This window comes from Pholis gunnellus (assembly GCF_910591455.1).
Source record: "Pholis gunnellus genome assembly, chromosome: 20".
Classification (NCBI taxonomy): domain Eukaryota; kingdom Metazoa; phylum Chordata; class Actinopteri; order Perciformes; family Pholidae; genus Pholis; species Pholis gunnellus.
Genome location: NC_136547.1, coordinates 14,895,812 through 14,912,930, shown reverse-complemented (window position 1 = coordinate 14,912,930; position 17,119 = coordinate 14,895,812). Strand labels below are relative to the sequence as shown.

At 40.1% G+C, this 17,119-nt stretch overlaps 1 protein-coding gene across 1 annotated transcript in view; it reads left to right on the top strand.

The window, feature by feature from the left end:
• The window catches only part of cntnap2a (contactin associated protein 2a), a gene marked incomplete at its 5' end in the record, with an annotated part of 287,105 nt that overhangs the window by 98,143 nt on the left and 171,843 nt on the right, over positions 1–17,119 (top strand). The window lies entirely within an intron of this gene.

Here is a 17,119-nt window from a genome sequence, read left to right as displayed (position 1 = left end):
GTGTGGTCTGGAAGGCCTCTAGAAGGGAGCATAATTATTTGAAGGCTGACCAGAATGAGCCTTAAGTAATCTCTGTAGCAACATGGGACTCAGTCTCTTGTGTAACACGGGACACAATGTGGGCTGGAGTTTTACTTTCATCAAACAAATACCCAGCAAGCTTTCAGTTTAGTAATCCACTTCATTGTTGCATCATTTCAATCATTATGAAGTCTGCTGATTAATGATTCACCTGCAAACCACTGGAAGGCTATTGTTATGAAAAAGCTGCAGGAAATGTTGAGCTAATACCGGAGATTAGTAACTGTTAATACATGGTAGTTTTTACTTTGGCTTGAGATGAGTTTTTAATGTTTTAGGAAAAGGAATTGCTAAAGAATAAGCAGCCACTGTGAGCTGTTTGGTGAGGAGGTGCAGCTGACAGGTGCTTACTGTCGTTTGGGTGAACATCAAACCTCACACTTGTCATCAAGGTAAACAACACCTTTTAGTGTGTCCTCTTGTCATGAAAGAAATTACTCCTGCCGTGGCTGCATCATGGGATGTAATCACAGTTGCTTTCAGCTTTCCAGCCATATGGAAACTCAGCTGTTGTGTCCTCTGTAGAAACTCTTATGAAGAGAAAATAGACAAGTAGCCAGAGATCTGAGTCTTCATTTGAGTTATTCATTGTTAATCAGTTGTTTCAGGAATCAACACTCTTCCTCTCTCTCAATTTTTTTGCTGTTTTACTACACATATGATTTGTCTTTTCATTGCTGTTGCACATCAATGGCCATCTTCCCGTTTTCCCAACACCATTTACTCTTTTTCCTTCCTCTTCAGCGGCCTTCAGAACCAATCCATTTCCACCATATCCTGCTTCTGAAAATAATACCCTAGGATGGAAGACAGAGCAAGACAGAGATAGAGAGGAAGAAGATGGCTATTGATGGCAGGCAGGATGACAGTAGTGTAGGTGAAAGAGGGCGACAAAAATCAGATGGCAACAGAGTGAAGAAAAGAGAGAAACGCAGAGGTTGAGAGTAAGAGCATATAATATATGAGAATGTTCAAGAGAAATAAGCAGAGTGGAGCATTAGTGTAAAACCTGCAGCACCTTCCCATATATACAACTGTGCAGTGTTTCGGATACAAATTTAACCAATTTATAATCCTCTCAATTAGCAGCAAAGGTAATAATCTGAGAGCAGTGGATATTGTTAACATCAGCTAATACATGATAAGCAAACATAGTTAGCGCTTTATTGCCACAGCACAAACACGGCTAACCTCCATAAGCCTCGTTTTGTATTGCTTGGCCATGAGCAATGCTAATTCCTGTAAAGGCTTCCAGGTATTACTGACACAGAGAACAATGCTAAATCCCCGTTAGCGAATCCCAGCCACTGCAGGGGCTTAGCACAGCTTGGGTTTCCATTAGCCTGGCGGTATAGGTGTGCACACACGGGCAAATGCATTGTCTCACACGCATACTCCTACAGCCCCCTTATTCCCATTAACCTGTGGAAGCCCCTGCGTGGCTGGGAGAGAGAACCCTAATTTGTCAGCCTGCCGTGGGTCTAGGAACCGAAGGTCGTTAGCAAATAGAGTTCACTTCTAATTACTGCTGGACTTAGCATGAGTGTGTGTATGTATGTATGTGTGTGTGTGTGCGCGCGCGTGTGTGTGTGTGCGTGTGTGTGTGTTTGTGCATGCACATTCTATATGTAAGTGCATCAAACACGAACAAATACTGTGTGTGTGTGTGTGTGTGCTTGCAAATGTGTTTTCGATTGTGTACAGCATTCATGTCAATGCTGTGTATCAGCAGCAGAGTCTGCAACTTGTTTATTGGACTCAGACTGAACTCAGATTATCCCAAACATTTAATTAGTTTACAAATGGAAGGCTATATGTCCCACACGTTGATACTGCAAATATATTTAAATCCTTCCCCCTTTTTGTATTGTCAACATCTCCCCATCTTTGCCTTTTTCTGTTTTTCTGTCTCCGCCTGTCTCTGCTCTACTGTAGTGTATTTATTTCTTTAGCTCGCCTCCTTCTGTCATTCTTCTGTCTTTTTCTCTGTCTCGGAGTGCAGCAGATCCGATGAAACAGGACGTATTGATTATAGGATTTTAAGTTATCAAACTCATACAGTCCTCCAAGCCCTCCTTGTTCTGTCTCCTGCTAGCCCTCAGTCCAAGATAGAAAATGTACTCAAGCCAACATGGTACTTCTGGCTTCCAGTTATATCACTTACACTGATTCTTAACACCTGTCAGTAATCCATAGTTATTTATTCTTAGAGGTTTCGTCTGATGATTTATGAGACAGCCAGATATGAGTCAATGGTCAGGGTCGGCTACAGTGCGGTGCCCCCACAGCCCTTGTGGGGATTCAATATTCTGCTCAAGGACACTTCAGCACGGCAAATGCTTGATGACAGAGACTTCAATTTGGATCCTCTGTTTGAAGGGCACTGCTTTTATCAATGGGCCACCATGTTCTCAACTTTATGAATTGATCTATCGTCTAAAAAATAAAGGATTGGATTAGAATTCACAAGACTCAAATGTGCCGAAACAAATCAGCTTTTTTTAAGCTGGTGTCTTTGCTAGGCGGCCAACGATTGTTTGTTAGAGAAAGGAAAAAATGGTTTCTAACATCACTCCATTAAGTTAATGTGTGGTTTTGCAGTTCAACCTGAACGACAGAGTTGTGTGTTTACTGTGGTTACATTTTGTTAAGCCTATCAACTTCCTGTATTTAGCACGAATTGCTCGTGAAATGCATGGTATGCCAAAGTAATCTGTTTCAGTGTATCAGACACATAACCATCATTCCATGTGTAATGCTGCTCATCTCATTTACATGTAGAGGTTGTGAGCATTAATCAAACTACCTCTAAAAACTCTAGTTTTCTGCCCTCTTAGCTAGCAAAAGGTAATTACAATTCTCAACTCAATCTTTGCGCTTTTTATAACTTTTATTACTTAGACATATTTAAACCTATATATCTTAATAGATTTAATACAGCAATATCAAAGGATTCATATTTGATAAGCAGATCTGATATTGGATTTAGAAAGGTTTTATAGCCCCAGCTCTACACTTTATTGTGTCTTCCCGCCTCGGACAGCCTGTCTATATTTTTTTCCGTCTTTACTTCCCAACAACCTCTGCTTAGCAGCCTCTTTCTGTAAGGCAAACCAGCCATATTAGACGCCAGCATGGGACTATTTTGAAGGCAAGTTAATTGGGTATGGGCATATTTAGTGCCACACAAGTTCTTTTGTACCTTCTTTTGCCCCTTCTCTTTCATCCCCTCTCCCTGTATCCGTCTTATTCTGCCCGTCAGAACATATTGTTTCTCAGCAAGGTAGAGTTTAGGGCTGACAAAGGGGTGCAGTGTAGTGGAGGGAGTGATATTATGAGCTTCAGTTGCCAGATTGGCAACAAATCTTCTTTATGAGCACACAGGAGAATAGAGAGAAGCTCACGATTTCTCCCTGACAGGAAATGACTGAGGCCCATTCAGACCAGCCAGTGATTCACTGATCACTTTAATGTTGACCCACTGTGCATGTATTCACAGTGGAGGAATTGTACACAAACTGCATGTCTAAATATTTAGTATTTCAGTGTATTTTAATGTTTCTCTGCTTCCTTCGTCTGTTTCTGTTAAACGTTGCGGTACACTTGTGATTCATTGAAATCAGGTGCACATTCACATGCACCATAATAGACGAGCCCGCAGTAAAATATGGTTGTACACTGTACACACGCACACAAACACACACACTAACATTCAGGCAATTGCAAACATATTTGTGTCGTGTTAAATTTAATCGGTGTGTTTCTTCCATATGTATGATGTATCAGACACAATTTCACACATGGGATCTCAAGCTACAATTTCTCATTGCAGGGAGAAGAGAGTGTGTGTGTGTTTGATATTGGAGCAGGAGGCAACCTTCAGTTCTAAAAAGTGAAGCCATTGTGGAAGTGCCTTAAACTTGCATTCTAGTACTTCTTTTACTTTTCCTACGAATCCCAATTCTCACTTGATTTATTACCTCAGTAAACATTGTAAACACAAGTTTATGGTCTCAATCGCAAGTTTCAAGGATTCTTCAATACAGCATGATGTTTATTTAATAAGTTATGGTCTCATTTCGAATAAGATGGAAGATAAATACTTTATTATTGGCAAGTCACTACCACAAGATTGTCGGTGTTTTCGTCTTAAAACTTGAGCTCTTTCACAGAATGTTTTCAGTTCACGAAAGTTATTTTATTTTTCGCTTGCCTTAAAATGTCAGCGTCTGGTTGTACTTTCTCATGTCACTTCTGATCCCCAAAAAACAAGATGGAGACGGCCAAAAACCAAGAAGACAACACCCAAAATGATGACCTTAAAGGCTTAAAAAGGACAATCAACAAACCAATGGGTGTAGTCCCGGTGACTTTGTCCACTTATATACAGTCTGTGTATTGGAGACTGGAAAAAGTTCAATTTATGGATGGAGAAACAGGAAATACTTCACTAATAATAACCAGAATACTGAAACATTTCAGCTAATCAATTTTGAGTGTCCTCTGAGAGTAGACATGGATATAAATGTATGGTGAACTGATATGTTTCAATCATAACATTGACATTAACATACAGTCATATTGATTGTTAAAGGTATTATTTAAACCTTTTACATCATATACTGTGCAACTGTGTATTGCATTTAAGTAACCATGGGGGTTTGTAGCCTAAATTCACTTGCTCAAGAGCAGTTGTTAATTGGAATCCAGTAGTGTAATTGGGGATATATGCATGTATAGATTAGCTATCCATTTAACTTTGGCCATGATGCACTATGCTTATCAACCTAATTAGAACTGGCACGGAGTGGCAGCCAAAGAACCCTTCAACCCTGCAGCTTTCCTGGATGAATAGCCACTGCAGCCTGTTCAATTTCCAAATACTGTAAACTGCTTTGTTGTCATTAATGTAACACCCACTTTCCCAATAATCTGATACGAGCCAGTCTTTTCCTATAGCAGCCGGTCAAAATTCAAATCATCTCTCTTTGGCAGAACAAGGCGAGGTGATTATTTGAATAATTTAGGTGTCAGACTATATTGATGCTGATACTTCTGGACTAGACATAGTTTAGTACCAAGTTCACTCCTGTTTTGTTTGCGCTTAAGAACCCCGTGGTACTGACCTTCTTATGATAGCAGTGTTCTTGAAACAGACTATCCTTGCATATCCTTTGGGTTTCTGTTTGAGCTCCTTTGATACCAACACAGTCACTAACTAATAAGCCAAATCCCCAAATGTCACTATGGTCTGTGTGTGATGGTATTTTAATGGCCTCTGAAATTAAAGACATTCCCACCTGAGGAACCATAGGTTATAATAAATAATCCTCTGTTGTTGAGAGCATTGCACACAACCTTTCTGCTCTGAAAGGAAATACAATTGCCCACCAGAGTCTTCTTTCTGTTCTGCAATATTGGTATGAAAAAGCAATACTCACATACGAAGATATCTCAGGGTAATATTTGCTAAGATGTTTGTTCCTTCTGTGTAGACATATTGTGCATTTAAAGTTGTGTATGTGAAACTGGTGCAACACCCTGGAAGCACAGTTTGGCCATTATCTGAGGAAGTGCTGTACCAATAACAGGAGAACAGTACGGCTGAGAGCGTTCTGTTGGATTACTGTAACTAACATTTCTGTAATATATGTGGGCCAGTTTGAGTTGGTCATTTCTTCATCTCTTGGGAAAATGACATGCAAATAATACCAAAAAAAGGAAATGATAAATGAATGAGACAACGAAAGAGAGAGCAGTAATGACACAAAGGACAAAAATGTGTTGTTGTCTCCGCTTACTAAAAGTTAGCTGCTAATGGGGATTGCACTCCTATATTATAAGACACTCATAGTGTGCATTACAGTGCAGTTACCTTGGGATTCTGGTGAATTATTGGCCATAGCTACACCATCTCCACTCTCCACCTGTTCAGATGTGTGCTTGTGCTGGATCAGTTGCTGCACTGGGCAGATGTCTCTACTGCATTACTCCACTACTGCATGCCCAGGCTTGTATATATATATTGTTTACAAGATGCAGTGTTATACATAGAGGTCCCATTTCTTCCCTTTTTCATTTTTCATTTTCAAATGACTCTTCCTACTTTCATTTAAAAAGTAAACATATTGGAATACTTTTCTTTACTCGAAAGTATTTCTATTTAACAATCACTCCATTTAAATGTCTTTTCTAAAGGCAGTCTTCGTCGTTGGCTATGACATGAGCTGTTCACTTTAATCAGGTGCTAATTGCATACAGACTGTCAGTAAAAATTGAATAAAAGATGTGGGGCAAATCTTCCCTGCACTTTCATGTATGGATTTAGCTCCCCCCCCCCCCCCCCCCCCCCACACACACACACCCCATCTATGATGCGAGTCACTTAAGCTTGCCACATTTCAGTAATTGGTTATGCTTTGCTATGCTTAAGAGATGAACATAGCAGCACGGACACATACATCAACTCTTTCTCTCATTTACTCCCTCGTTATCATGCTTTTTGTTTTTCTGTCCGTTATTCCTTGTGCCATACTCACACATAAGTGTATCTAAACACTGTCTCACTCTCTCTTTAACCTGCCGTTCCTTTGTGCTCACTCTCAAACACACACACACACACACACACCTATGCCCACAGTGACAGGATTCTGAAAGGTAGAGTGTATCAGTGAGAGACAGAGGGTTATGCTTCATGCAGCTCTGAGCAAATCGGTCCTGGTTGAGAGTTCACTGATTCAGGCATGTATAACTGATCGGAAAGTTTACACTTTTGTGTAAAGTGTGCTGCATGTGTGCTTGGATACTCACTTTACCAATCCCTTTGCATGGGTCATGGTTGTTATTAGTAAGATGAAATCTTTGTATCCCACTTTTCATTTTGCCCCTTTCCTCTAACAGCCCTCCGACCTACTTCATGTGTCTCTTTTCCTCCCTCAACAAAAGCTACATGTATTCATATGCTCGTCTGCTCAACATCCATTTCCAAAACTGCATCAAGCAAACACAAAAGGAGTCCATCCAGGGGGGATGGACTCACCACGGACCTCCCGTAAACCAGCCCGAGGCTCCATGGATTACCAATGACACGGAGAATCAGTCATCCTGAGTAGCCCTTTAATTACTGAGATAAATAATAGATGAACTAATACAGCAAACCCACGAGGGTTTATTGAGCTGGCCGGGCTAACTGAATGTTAGACTGTCCATGGTTACGTTATTGGACAAGCTGAAAAAAGTGTTGGCCACTGTTACATACAACAAACTGACTGCAAGGAGAGTGGGAACTGCTGCGAGATGATTTCAGGATTTTCTGAAGGAGGTTGGAATGGGACATAGAGACTGAGAGCTTGGTTTCCACTGAAGTATTTTATGTAAATTATAATCTGTCGATTGCCACACTGGTGAAAAGTCGCTTTTGAGATTCTAAAATGTCTGGTGAGACCAAATGTTGGTCGTAAAATATCCTTCCAACACAACTCATAAAGCACCCACTAACGTTTTTTTATAGTTGCCGCATATCAGTGCCAAATGTGTTTCTTAACTGTTGCCTTTAGACAGCGTGAAATATGGCCAACATCAGCTACAATATCAGATTGTGCAGCATTGATCATTGTTTCCATTCTTCTGGTCTATATTTTGTATCTCTGACTTTTGGGAGACATTTTTTATTTTATTTCACTTGACAGATGTAAATGTAGAGGGAGGCAGGAAAGAAAAGGTACACGTGCGTGTGAGTGTGCGTGTTGTTGGATGTCTGTCTTTATGTGTGGTTGCTTCATCCAAAACATCTCATTATGCGCTTGGTCTGCGCACACATTGGCACAGGGCACCAGATCTGTTGACAAAAATTGTTTTGGTGAGGGTTCCAAGACATGAAAAATGAATCTGGACCAAAAAATTTAGATTAACGGCTCAAGCAAAGAGCTGGCAAGCCTGGGGGTGGTGGTGGGTAGTTGGAGGATGGTCGGGGAAAGGCAGAGGATGGGAGGGGTGAAAAAGAAATAAGCCAGAGTGAAAGTGTCTAATGAGCAGCATGAGAAGAGATGTTTCTTTTATATATATATATATATATATATATATATATATATATATATATATAACAGCTTCCAAGAAGGAGAGAGGGGAAAAATAGCTAATTACATTTTAGAACTCTCCCACTCACATAGAAACTCACAGAACAGACATGGAAAAGGGGAAAAAAATAGAGAGAAATAATAGAAGATTTAATTACAAATAGGGCTGCACAATATGGCTTAAAATCTTTTGTCGAGTTTAGTTTTTTTAATTTGACATTTGATCATAATTATAATTCATTTCTTGATCAATTTCAGTACTTATCACAGTATATATATTTAATAACAAGTCTGCTCAATTTACAGTTTTAAGAGTATTACCCTGGGACAGATAAAGGATAAATTATGGTTTATAATATACAATTATTTATTATCAGAACAGGTCGGGTCTTTGAGAGTTAGTTACATGTTCAGTACTTATTAAAACACTTGTACAATCTAACTGATGCGCACTACTGGTGGTCAGCTGTGGAATGCACCGCAGCTGATGAAATTCTCATCAGTTGTAGAAATGCAAGACACCATCAAATAGCAGTACAGAATTGCAGAACAGAGCATCAGTAATTTTCAATAATATCTTCTAATACTCTGCATAAATCACCAAGTAAGATTTTAGTTTCCTCATAGTATTTGTGTGTAGAAACGTTGCAGTGAACACGACTGTGCTGTCAGGCGCATTGGTGCACACACACTCTCTGCCTTCTCCAGTCACCTCACCATAACAGATAGCTGTCTTATGGATAGCTGTCAGTTTCACGTGATTCAGATGCAGAGAGACAGGAAATATTATCCAACGTCCAGACCTCGTGGCCTGACCTCGTGGCCTGACCTCATAGCTTTCTACGGCCATGCTGTTCACACCTGAAGCGCATTTCTCCTTGCCGGTTCTCTGCTCCTCTCCCTCTATATATTTGTGTGTGTGTGTGTGTGTGTGTGTTCACACCAAACATGATGCGAACAAGTTTGCTCAAATGTTTTTAGGGAGAATTCTTACCTCCGCTGCCATATGCAAACCTATGCCCTTGACCTCCTCCCACACAAAGTGAATCAGATGCCATGTAGATTTCTAAATACAGAGAGAACAGTTGAGTTGAAACTGTTGAGATTTCATCTGAAAAAAGAAAAAAGAAAAGCAAAAGAAAGTTTTCCTTGGTGAAAACCTTCATTACCATCTTATTCAGAATATTATTATTTAAGCAATGTAAAAACATTTCTTTAGAAATTGGATAACCCGCCACCCCCATACCTCTCTCCAATACTAACACAACACATTTCAAATTGAGCACATTGTCACAGAGTTAAACGGTCATTTTAATTCCCACTGGGGTATTGTGTGATTTGAAATTGAATGGGCTCTCACCCTGGGGTCTAGATGATTGTTATTCACTCCACTGCCATCCACTATTTCATGCCGCAAGGCTCTGGGAGCCCTGTGCAGAAAGGTACATAATTTAACTTTGTTTTGAAATTACAGTAATACAGGGCGTGATGTGCCTGATCTGGATACCGTAAACGAAAACTGTTAGCCAGTGTAAGGAAAACTGTTTATTTATTTTTGGAGCAGCAGGAAACCGGAGTCAAGTAGTCTGTTTTTCCAATAAAATGTATGTTTTTGTTTTTTTACCAGATATGAATTCTATATGTATGAGCACTGTCCAATTTCCCCCAATATAGAATGAACATAATAGCAGTTTTTGTTTGTCTGGCTGGTGTTTTCACTCACTATACATTAACTATAGAGCAGTGAAGTTCAACTCTGTCACTGTTGCATGTCTTCTAAAATGTCTTTGTCAGGTCCTTTATTCTTTCTTTGATTGGAGAAGTGAGCGTCAGGCTGCTTCGTGAATATGTATCAGACGCTTGTTGGACTGTGTTGTGTTCAAAGGCTGTGAAGCTTCCAAGACATGAAGGTCACCGGCTCAACAGAATCTTTTGAATACAAGATGCTCCCAAAATCGCTTAATTCTTTTTATACTATGCAATACGGTTTGGCAGCTGACATACAAAAGTTTTATTTGTGTCACTGTGAACAAACAAAAGTTATAATTACATTCTGTGTTATTCTCCAAAGTGCATTGTGTGTATCCTTGAGGTCTCGCAAAGGATTTTGAATCCAGTATTGTTAACATCCATGTTTAGTAGTTACCAGCACCCTTAGCTTAGGTTAAATAATGTGAAACCATTTACAGGCCTGTGTACCGCGTCACCCATGCTTCCTCATGCACATTTTCTAAATATTAATTCATTTAAATAAAAAGTACATTTCAGCATCCCCCCTGCTGAGATGTCCATGACTATATCATGTCATACAATAAGTCATACTTGTGTTTAATTCACAATTTTTGCCTGGGAGCGAAGACACTGGCAAATGGTACCAACAACCATCTGTAATGCCAATTACTGAGGCCGTTTCTATGCTGTGGAACATCTGTTAATTTGTGTAACATACCTCTTTGTGAAGGCCACTAGGGAGCTGCTGTCGCACAATTCCAGGTGGACATGACAACACGCATATGTAACTTCTTGCTAATTAGCGAGTGGCCATTTGACCGCTTTTGAAACTCTTTTTCTGTGACCCCCGGGAAAAAGAGGAGCAGCTTCAATCCACTTTTTAAAGCAGTTTTGGAATTAGAGTCACTTTAATTTGCCAGATTTGAAGACTCTTCACAGATTTTGTCTTGGCTAAAGTTTGCTGATTTATTACAATACAGTTCAACCGAACATTTACTGCAGATGGTTCATAGGTACCCTGTGTGTCCAGAGGGTCTTCGTTTTGTGACGCTTTCGTTTACACAAGAATCATAGACTGATCAGACAAAAATAACTGAGATAGACTATACTGAGTTTATAAACATTACAGAAACATTTAGGTAACTGCAGAAGGCTTCTGAGGAAGCAACCACAAATTAGTTAAAGACCACCTCTCAATCTGCTCCAGATGGACTTTGTCAAACCGAAGCGTTAATGTGGGCAAACATGGAAAACAGAAAGCAGAGGCCCACGCTGCTCCCAGCCACACCAGAGACCAAAGGCCTGTGCAGACGGAGACTTACTGGCAGTTTGGAGAGTCACACTGCATCGCCGTGCAGCTGTTGGCACTTTCGACAGCTTTCACTGTGTTCATGACTTGAGTCCAGAAAAAGCCCCAAAGTCCCCAAACTTCAGCATTCAGTGTTGTTGAGAGGACAGACTTGACAGCCCCATACCAAAAGCACTCGCACAATGGTTTCACAGTCGTTAAATAAAGATAGCAGAGATTTGTGTTGAGTCTTTTGCGGGTCTGCTCTGCAGTCTGACAAAGGACACTGATTGCCGAGTTCACAAAAGGATTGTGCGGCTTCTGCTGACGCTAAACCTAGAAGAATAAGACAAAAAGGGTCAAAACAGGGTGAAATGCTCCCCTAACTGCGCTGCTGAACAAATAGCGCCTCAGTGCTCCTGTGGTATTTGCCCATATTCAAATAAGGTAATATACATACATTTGTGACAAAATTGCCCCATTTTATGCTAATCAGCCTCATGCAAAAACAGCCCAATTCACAAAGGCAACCTTTGCCACGAGGATAATTGCAATCAGACGTAAAGAAGACTTTATGGGCGTGTTTGTGCTATAATATCAGCGCAATATCTTTAGTGAGTTGGACCTTAAGACGTGATCACAACTGACAGGGCTGTCAGCAGATACAATCCATTCTTTGTGAAGTCACCCGGCAATGTTCTTCACTGGCTGACCAATGTACAGACCGCTATGTAAAACAGTGCATGTTAAAAGGTGGAGATTTACTCACTTGTCCATTTAAATTGGTGATTTTTAGAAAATGCATTGACTCAGGCTTCTGTGCTAAGTACTTGTAAACTCTCCGTCAGGGTTCATTGGCCATTCAGGCAATGTGGCAGGTAGGGCAATTCATTAAAGGAGTTTGCGCCCGGCATTTTTCCATCTTATTATGCCACATTCTTGATGCCAAGATGTAGCTTTGTGGCTGCAACCAGTGATTTTATGCCAACTGATCTTGAGGGCGTCATGCCTTTCACCCTGAATGTATTGTGCTCTATTTGCATCCAATTCCTTTTAGCTCCAGATGTAAAGCCCTTTGAACAAGCTGGCCAAACCCTGTCTATCCATGGCTCTGGTCCCCAATGGTGGCACCCGGCTGACACATGTCTTGGTTGCTATTTTTCCACACACTAGTTATTTACCTAGCTGCAAATGCCACTAAGCCGGTTTTGGTAGGCAGCCATTTTCCTTTGCTCTCAGATCATGTCTTCTTTTTCTCTTCCTTCTGTTTAATCTTATCTGTCTTTTTCTTCCTCACTGCACCTACCGTTTTCTCCTCTCTTATCATATCATCATGCGTAAAACTATCTGTCTCTTGCTCTCCGGGGAACAGGCTGACATTTGCAATCGGATATTGTGGTCATTTGCTTTCCCTAAAGTACATGGACATACAGAACCCTACTTTGCACTTCAGACATGGGCAAATATCAGCAACTACAATCTCAAACTGGAGTCTCGAGCATATGACTGTGTGGTCTGCATTCATGAATGTGTTCTACCCTCTTGTCACAAACTACACTGAGCAAACATGCACTATTGTAGGTGCTTTGCACATGTAACCATGTATAGTGGGTGTGCATGTGGGTAGCAACGGGTATCATATCAGTTCCAAAACCACTACCCCAAAGGTGATGCCGATTCCAATAGAGTAGTTCATTTGATACCCATCATATGACTTCACCACCCCACAGACTATATGAGTTGTAACTGCTATAGTGGGCTAATCACACGTCACATTAAATCAAAGAAAGCTTGCTGTGATTGCCTGCAGGCCAAATCATCAATCATTTTTTCTAGATCTTGGAACAAAAGGGATTGAATTCAGGTATCTTCCCTGTTTCAAAATGTGCTGAAGCAGGTGGCATTGTGATATATCGATGAATTATTGATGGCTATGATCCTAGATCTCTGTGCTGCTATTTACTCATCTCAAAGCAATAAATCACTGACGTGTTTTACTACTGATGGTAAAGGTGAGTTCCTTTAAGATGCTTAAATATGGGAGAACAGACTATGACACATTTATTGCCAATAATTTCAAGGTTGTTGCCCAACCTAAATTCCCTGCTCGGCTCTAAAAGTCCAAACATAAAAAAAAATGTGTTAAAGAAATGCAGCATATATACAGGATAAAGAACCAAAGCCACACAAAATAATACGTCACATTATGTTGGATTCATAACAACAGCAACCGTTTCCCTTCTCATCATCATGTCCTGACCAACATTCCTATTAACGATTAAAAAATGGAAAGTCTTCCAAAAATGTGTGTTTTTAACCGTAGTTACAATTCATTAGATATTGTAGCTAAAGTTAACTATGTCACACAACAATACAAAATATTTCTTATCCTAAAATGTAGTCTTTGTTGACAGCTATACACTTAAAGGAAGTAAATCAATACCACGATAACTGAACACATTATTTAGCTTTTTCCATTCATAACAGAATGACCTATCTACAGTCATGTTTGCTGTTGTGTGTGTGTGTACAAGATAGTACACTGCAGAAAATCTGCTGCTGTCATCCATCAGTGAACTGCTTTAAGTTTGACAAAGAAACTGTGTAAACAGCCTTGATGATGAACTCAACTACAGTGTAATATAGACTTTGGTATTCGCTCTCAGCCTAGACATAAAATGCTGGTGACTATAATGGTCTAGTTTGCATGAAGAGGTCTCATTATCAAGTTTATTGATAAGAAAACAATAGTCATTTTCTCCTTTTGGTTTCTTAAAGTTTTTTGTGTGTTTCATCTTTCAATGATAGACTCAAGACTTCCAAACAAAGCAAGTAAGGAAGTCAAATAGGAGAGTGCAACTTACTCTGTATGCACTATATCTGTACAATAATACACAGTACAGCTCAGTACTAAAGCAATAAATTGCTGAGGATTTAAAGCAATTCAGTTTAATTGATGGAAAATAGCTGAGTTCCTGAACTCGTCTTTAAGTAATGTGAAAAGTTGAATCATAATTTGCTGTTGTACATCACAGACTAAAGCTACAATCCAGCTTTTGTAAAACTGTGAAGGTTATGATATGAAAATGAAACATTTTATGAACATTGCAATTGAATTTACCCAAATCTAAATAAATCTTAAAAGGCTGAAAGTCTAATTATATTGTTAAATTATAATAAAAGTAGTCTAGCTGGATTTGCAATTGATCACCACATGAATCCAAGCAGCATGCTAAATATTTAACTGGCAGTCAAATTGATTGCCCCTGTGGTTAAATGTACAGAACGGAAGCAGACACATAATTAAAATATTGAATATAAACTGTAAAATTCAAAAGGCAAGGGATGCCATCATATGTGTAATTATTAAGAAATAGAAGAGGAGGAGACTGGGGAATCAGCTCAACCAGTAACACCAGCATGTAGAAGAAGTAGGCTGCTGTTGATCGCATCTCTAGTCTTAATGTTCATATGTTCTTGTGTGTGTGCATGTGTGTAGAGAGAAAGAGGGTCTTGTCTTCATAAGTGAAGGTGCAAGAATAATTTTTGAGACACTTGACGCATGACCCAAAGATTTCTCCCAAATTCATGACCAGATGCTGCTGCATGAGCGGTGCACCTATGGCCCGCTTTCAAAGGGAGATAAGCAGGAACACGTCACCAAGTGGGCTGGCATGAAATCAGCTGTAATGTAGTTGTGATGAACACTTGCATCGGTGTGAATGTAACCCCTCATGCCCAGATATACATACTTCCACAGTGGAAGTATGTATATCTTTTTTTTTTTTTTTAGATGACTCTGCCCAACCCCATTTCTTTGGACACCCCCCTCTCCTATACATCACTGCCCATTTCTGTGGCGGTGAGCCAGTTACCTAATGCTAGTGGGTTTTACGACTATGCCAGTGCAAGGTCAATGTGCCAGAGACCTCATTACCTTTTGTGTGTGTTTATAAGGGAGAACCTGCGTGGCAGTGTGTGTGTATATCCTGTCAAAAACAGGCAGGGATTCAAAATGTGGACCAGGAGGGAGGCTGCAGACCATTTCCCCTTCTAAAAAGAAACACACACAAACTCTCATACATTATCATGCTTTGATGATGCCATTCTTTTCCTTGTGAGCCCACCTGTGACACAAAGTAATGGGGCTAACAAGCCATCAGCCCATGCTTTGACTTTCACCCACAATGTACACATCCAGATACAGCATATTGTACATACACATGCACAGAGGCACAGAATTCCCTTTCTTCGAGATCTGACTCTCCCTCATACACACTCAAACACACACACACACACACACACACACACCTACACTGTGGGGCATGACAAAGAGCTATTGACTGCCTACCTGGCCTGACAGACCATTCACAATTCCTCTCTGTGTGAAACTTTATGTACTGGAAGAGGTGAGTGTTTGTGCATGAGTGAGTGAAAGGGGCCAATTGAGAGGGCGGAAGGAAAATGACTTCATGACCGTGTGTGTGTGTGACAGGAATATATATTTTTGTATTTGTTCTAGATGACTTTTGCTGCCCGTTTGTGTCTCATGCATGCAGTATACCACTGTAGTCGCGTTCTCAGATTTTCTCAGATCGGCCTGGACAGAGCAGCACTATAGCGCTGACTATTTTCCTCTTGGCCTTTCCAGGTCATTGGATCCACAGTTAATTCCGCTAGACAGGCGGAAGTACGTTTTTCGACTCAACGGCTACATGATTGCATTCAGCGGAAAAGGCCATCGAAAAGCTGCTGTATTTTTGAAGTAATGAATGATTTTCACAAATGAGAATCTCAAAGCTACATTACACAATCAACATGTAGCATTCAGGCATGAGATTGAAGGAACCAACATCCATTCATGTACTACAGGAGTTGAAGAATTGTGAGTTGTATTAATTCCATGGTCATTGCAGACACACCTGGCCTACCATTCTAGTTTTAAAATGTTTTATTGAGTCATGTGACTTGTTGCCGGGAAGACAACGGAGCAGAGTTGACAGCTGCAACGCAAGATAATATATAAATTGAATTCACTAAAATGCAGTAAAGAAATATTGATAAGCAGTCCCAGACTTATTATGGAGAAGCAGATGAAAAATGTATTTTAAATGTACACAGATTTCTGGCTTGATACGTGCTCTTTAATGTTAGCGATTGAAGCTGAGCACTAACTTGTAATCGTGTTTCTATGGGTCCAAAGACGGTCCTTTCAGTTGTATCTTTCTCTAATAGCAGACCACCTCAAGGTCTCACTTTGAAATAACCAGGACATTCTGATGTAGCATTCTAAAATTAAAGCCCTTCAAAATCTCATTCATGAGACAATTTGTCTAATTTAAGCACAGGATAAGGGTTAGGGTTAAGGGTTAGGGTTAGGGTTAGATGATTGGAAGGTCCTAGAGCCTTGAGAGTGGGCTCCCGAGTGTCTAGGAACTTGGGAAGATGTGGAGCTCATTAATGATCTCACTTCAAATCACATTCATGAGACAATTTGTCTAATTTCAAATTAGATTTTAGAGGAAATGGTGCATTGTTACAAAATAATTACACAACAGGCTATGTGAAGGAAATGGTGGCATATCCAATGACTGATTCTTGTGATGTACTTGTCACCTGGTGATGTTATATCAATTTGAGTTATCTTCAAAATGAATGCAGAGTAAGACAGATCGCTGCCTTTATTGATAAATCTAATTATGGAGAACCTGATCTACTGGGAGCGGTGCAATCCGCCATTTAACTTAATTACCAAACATGAATTCTTTCCTCTTTTCTAAATAAATTATGCATCCATATCTGGCTAAAAGGTCCAGATTGCGTGTTATTGTGGACACTTTGCAGTGCACTCTTGAGAGTGCTCGGGAAATCAACAATGTTTTCAATGGCCTTGTAGTTCAAGTCTGACTGACCTGACTTAGTGCTTGACCCACAAACAGCTTCC